Genomic DNA, 6,000 nt, shown 5'->3' on the forward strand with positions numbered 1-6,000 from the left:
ACCAATCATGTGAAACCATGCCAATTCCTCCCCCAGTCCCAGCCCCTTTTCTATAAAAACCCCTAGCTTCCAAGCCTCGTGGTTGAATCCACTGTCTCCTGCATGAGATACGTTTCGACCCGGAGCTCCGCCATTAAAATACCTCGTGTTTTTACATCAAGACGGTCTGTTTGTTCTTGATTCTTGGGTGCACGCCGAATAGGGAGTTGAGTGGGGGTTTCCCCACTAGGTTCTTTCAGATCACAGGGAGTGGTCACTCTTCCCCAGGACAAAGTCCATAGGGGCCATGGATAGAGACTAGAACAACTCAGGGATCAAATGCTGGGTCAGAAAGTCCTTTAGCAGCCTAGGACTATTTCTGATTGTTTAAGGTCCAGCATGTGGTAGACTTTGTGATTACTATTCTATCTCTTACTAAGTTCATTTATAATGGATGAATGATCAAGACTCCCCCCTCACCCCACCCCACACACACCTTTTCATCTTAGAACACATACCAAGGGAGATTCCTGGGTAGGAAATGGGAAAGTTTCAGGGAATGGGAGCTCTAGGTCTACCTCACCTTGACCAACATCAGGTTAAATCAGCTGATTGTGAAAGGAGGATCACCTAGCTCAGAGCATACATCTTTAGTCCCAGCTAATCTAATCGGGAGGCTGAAACGAAAGAAAGAGTTCAAGGTCAGCCTGATCCTAACCCTAATCTTGGTTCCAAGGTTCCAAGTATGGTTTTTGTTTTCTTTTTTCAAGACAGAGTTTCTCTGTGCACCACCACTGCCACCCGCTCTAAGTATTTTTAAAATTATTTTATTTATTGATTGTGCATTGGTGTTTTGTCTGCATATATATCTGAATGAGGGTATTGGATCTCCTGGGACTGGAGTTACAGGCAGTCGTGAGCTGCCATGTGGGTGCTGGGAATTGAATGCAAGTACTCTGGAGCAGCAACCAGTGATCTTAACGGCTGAGCCACTCTCCAGTTCCCAAGTGTGTTGTTAAATATACTTGGTCTTGGGACTGGAGAGATGGCTCAGCGGTTAAGAGCACTGGCTGCTCTTCCAAGGGTCCTGAGTTCAAATCCCAGCAACTACATGGTGGCTCGAAACCACCTGTTATGAGATCTCTTCAGACTTACCTCTTCTGGTGTACTTAAGTATATTAATAAATAAATCTTTGAACTGAAGCAATCAGGGACTGAGAGAGCGGAGTTGACTGGAGTGAGCACAGGTCCTAAAAATTCAATTTCCAACAACCACATGAAGGCTCACAACCATCTGTACAGCTACAGTGTACTCATATAAATAAAATAAAAATAAATAAATCTTTTAAATAAATCTTAAAAAAAAAAAACAAGACCAATGTGGAGGTTTAAAAAAAAAAGTATACTTAGTCCTGTATGTAGCTGTGATCTGAAGAAGCTAATGATCTGGAGACTTTCAGAGTTGAAAAAGCCAAATTCTCTCTTCCTTAAGGAAGGAATTGGAAGCATAGATTGTTCAGATGACATGGAATTATCATAAACATAATATGGAAAAGTAACCCAGAGTTAGTATTATCCCAAGAACTAAACGGTGGTGTAAATGAGAATGTCCTCCAAGGCTCAGGTGTTTACTTGGTCCTCAGTTGCTGCTGCTGTGTGGGTAGGGTTAGGAAATGTGGTTGGGGCTACATAGTGAGACCCTATTTTAAAAGAAACAAAAAAGCCAGGCAGTGGCCCACGCCATTACTCCCAGCACTTGGGAGGCAGAGGCAGGCAGATTTCTGAGTTTGAGGCCAGCCTGGTCTACAAAATGAGTTCCAGGACAGCCAGGGCTACATAGAAACCCTGTCTTGAACAGAAAGAAAGAAAGAAAGAAAGAAAGAAAGAAAGAAAGAAAGAAAGAAAGAAAGAAAGAAAGAAAGAAAGAAAGGAAGGAAGAAAGAAAGAAATTGAGAAAGAAAGAAAACAGTTCACATCTTTCCATCTCCTTCATCAAGTTAAGACTTTTCTGCGAATGTTTGAAATCTTCCACCAGTAAAACAAAAAGGCTCTGCCTTCACTCTGTGCCTTAATTAGCCAACCCCTTCTCACTTTCCTTTGCAACGATTTTTTTTTATCAACTTTACCTTATGAACATGGGGGGGGATTTGTTGTTGTTTGTTTGTTTTTGTTTATGAGACAGGGTTTCTCTGTGTAGCCCTGGCTGTCCTGGAACTCACGCTGTAGACCAGGCTAGCCTCAGACTCAGAGACCTGCCTGCTTCTGCCTCCCAAATGCTGGGATTAAAGACGCTGCCTGGCTTAAGCATGGATGTTATGCTTGCAAGTATGTCTGTGTGCCACATGTATGCCTGGTGCCCACAAAGACCAGAATAAGGTGTGGGAACACCCCACCCTGGATTTAGACTTACAGATGGTTTTTTGTTAAGTCTCAAATCCTGGGACAAGTGGCTGAGGTGCCTATTTAACATATCACAGAGGACCTAGCCACCACCTATAGGTGACTACAATTAGCATGGACGCGTAGCATCTCTGCCCAAACCTTTTGCTTGGACTTTGGCTCCAAGTCCTGTTAGATTCTGCACAGGCAGGACAGGCAGGAAGGAAGGGGAGTCAGTCTACCTGGCTTATCTCATTGCCCTATAATGGAGAAGGAACAGAGATAAGTCATTGTTCTCAAACTAAAGTCACCTTGGGTGGAGGAAAAACAAAGCAATGCAGGACAGACCATCCCCCAAATGAAGGCAACAGGACCATTATCTCTGAAGGTAAGGCTGTGCCGGGGAGCAGGCATGACCATCCAGTGGGGACCAAATGGACAGCTCCCCTCAGAGGACAGAAGCAATAACCTTTTGTATTGAGCCCAAGGCCTCCTGCATGCAACGCATGACCGGAGCTCAGGCAACGCCTGAGCGGCCTCTGGTGGTGTTCCCGGAGGCTGCCAGCCGCAGGTTTTGAGACAGGGTAGATTTTTCTGTTGGCTCGGAGCTTCTCCATTAGGCTAGGTTGGCCAGTCTATTAAGAGCCTGGATCCTCCTGTCTCCGTTCCCCAGTGCTGGGACTATGAACATGTACCAGCACACTCAGCTGTGCTTTTGCGCTTTATTGCCTCAGTTCCACCCCCACCCCCACCCCCATCCCACCCCACCCCCACCCCCATCCCTACAACCCATTACTGAGAGACTGGGGTAAGGCTCAGTTCATAGAATACTTACTATACATGAAGCCCCAGGTTTGATCTACAGCACAGCACAAAACCCACCATGGGGCTGGGCATGGTGGTGCACGCCTTTAATCCCAGCCCTCCGGAGGCAGAGGCAGGCGGATTTCTGAGTTCAAGGCCAGCCTGGTCTACAGAGTGAGTTCCAGGACAGCCAGGGCTATACAGAGAAACCCTGTCTCAAAAAACAAAACAAAACAAAACAAAACAAACAAAACCCCCCACCATGATGGTTCACAAGTCCAATCCCAGCACGCTGGAGGCAAAGGCAGGTAGGTCTCTTTCAGTTCAAAGCTACCCTGGTGTAGAGCTACACAGCTGGCCCTATCTCAAAACAAAATAACAAACAATGCCCGTAAGTTCACTCAGCTGGTTAAAGCTCTTGCTGCCCAGCCTGACAACCTGAGTTCGAGCCACAGGCTCTCCCCATAGAAAGAACCAGCTCCCATAAGGTGTGATTTGTGCTCCACACATTCATGGTGGCAAGCACACATCTACACGAGCATCCACACAAATGCACACAGAATAAGTAAATGGAGAAATAAACCCTTAAAATCCTTCTCTGTCTGAATTCTTTTTTTGAAAGACTTAGAACTGGGAAAAAAGATGAACCAGATCACACCTCCAGCAGACCTGCTTTGTTTCTGGGGTGTTTGCTTGCTTGCTTCATTCACTATGTAGCACAGGCTGGCCTTGAACTCAGTACTTCTCTGCCTTAGCCTTCCAAATGCTAGGATTACAGGCAGGCATCCTTCATCCTGCCCAGCTTCACTCTACATACTTCTTGCCTCTGTCCAAACTCTTCCTCTAAACTTAATGCCCACCATCATAGGTACACTTTTGGGGGCTACTTTATTGGGTTCTTATATCGTCTACCCTTTCCACCCTTATTTCACCCCCACCCCTTCTAACTCCCAATGTGAGGTAAGAGGGAAAGAGGGTTAGGGGAGGTAGACTACTTCCTGAATGTTAGGGTTATCAGGATCCTTGGGGCAAGTTGACTCTCCATAGTCAGGTTATTTCCAACCAACAATCCAACAAAACAGCAATCTGGGGCTGGCCAGATGGCTCAGTGGTTAAGAGCGCTGACTGCTCTTCCGAAGGTCCCAAGTTCAAATCCCAGCAACCACATGGTGGCTCACAACCATCTGTAACAAAATCTGATGCCCTCTTCTGGTGTATCTGAGGACAGCTACATTGTACTTACATATAATAAATAAATAAATCTTAAAAAAAAAAACAAAAAACAAAAAAACAGCAATCTGGTAAAGTGGCAAAACCAAAAGCAGCCTCAGGGACTAGCAGCAGTGAGGGGCAAGCAGCGGCAGGGGAGCAGCAGCCTTGGGGACAAGCACCAGGCATGGGTGGCTGCGGGGAGAAGAGCCACTGCCTCAGGCCCTCTCAGGGCTCTTATAACCTCTCAGCAGTCCCCAGAATCCCAAACACAAACTAACTGCAGGCGGTAAATGTCACACCCCTGCTGGAGCACAGGAAAATCAGTGTGGACAATCTGAAGCAGCCCCACATCCCACAGCTGGGATTAAAACCAAAGCATAGTCACAGAACTGAGTTGGGTTTTGTTTTGTTTGTTTGTTTTGTTTTGTTTTAATGTATGTGAGTACACTGTAGCTGTCTTCAGACACACCAGAAGAGGGCATCAGATCCCATTACAGATGGTTGTGAGCCACCATGTGGTTGCTGGGAATTGAACTCAGGACCTCTGGAAGAGCAGTCAGTGCTCTTAACCTCTGAGCCATCTCTCCAGCCAAGAACTGACTTTTTAAAGAAACCAAAATTCTCACTACACACCATAAACTTGGCGCCACTGGACCCTTTGTCTGCTCCTCTCTCTAGTGCACACAGTCAGTCTCTTCTCTCTCTCTCTCTCTCTCTCTCTCTCTGAAGTAAGCATTTCTGGTTTCTTTGGAGACTCAGTTGGGTCATATGATATTTTTCTGAAAGCTGTCTTACAAGAGAATGTTTTGCTAAGAACAGACACGAGCTATTATTCTGGAAGTGGCCTGGTGAAAGGGCACATGACGTTTTGCTGGAGCGGATGCTTGAGAGGACACGTGATGTTTGGATGTGTAACCCAGCAGACACTGGACGACACTTTGGCATTGGCTCACCTTGCTTTCTTCGCTGATCTTCGCTTGTCGTGACTTCGAAGACAGAAACACACTGAAGAACTTCTGCAGGCTTTCCAGCTGCTTCTTTCTCTTCCCCGGACTCGTGCTGACCTGTGGAGCCTCAGGGTTTCTTCTGGATCAAGCTGTTGCTGCTCATTAGAGTGGCCTGGACTGCTGACAACAAAGAACTGCTTCTAAACACTCCACGTCCCTCTTGTCCTATTAACCATCTCCCTCCCCTACCTTTGGTTGGTGGGCTATAAGGGAAGTTGAAGTGTTTTAAGAACATTTATTAAAGTAGGTTTTGAAAAAATCTAAGCCTATACTTTTCCCCTTTGCTTGGCTCTTTAATTAGTGTGTAGCACAGGTGAGCAAGCCTCGCCAGTAGGGCTGTGGGAGCCAACACGTTTATCCTAAAACTCTTGTTACAATCCCAACATTAATAAACCAAGCTTCCAGCAAATGAACTTTTCTTCCCTCTTTTTAGATTTTATGTGCATGAGTATTTTGCCTGCATGTGAGTTTATCACATGTGTACCTGGGGCTTGTGGTAGTCAGAAGAGAGTATCAGATTTCCTGGACTGGGGGTTAGAGCCTCCATGTGGGTGCTGGGAACTTAACCTGGGTCCTTTGCACTAGCAAGTGCTCTGGGCGTGGTGGAACATGCCTTTAA

This window comes from Mus musculus, chromosome 11 (assembly GCF_000001635.26).
Source record: "Mus musculus strain C57BL/6J chromosome 11, GRCm38.p6 C57BL/6J".
In the NCBI taxonomy this organism is placed as follows: Eukaryota; Metazoa; Chordata; class Mammalia; order Rodentia; family Muridae; genus Mus; species Mus musculus.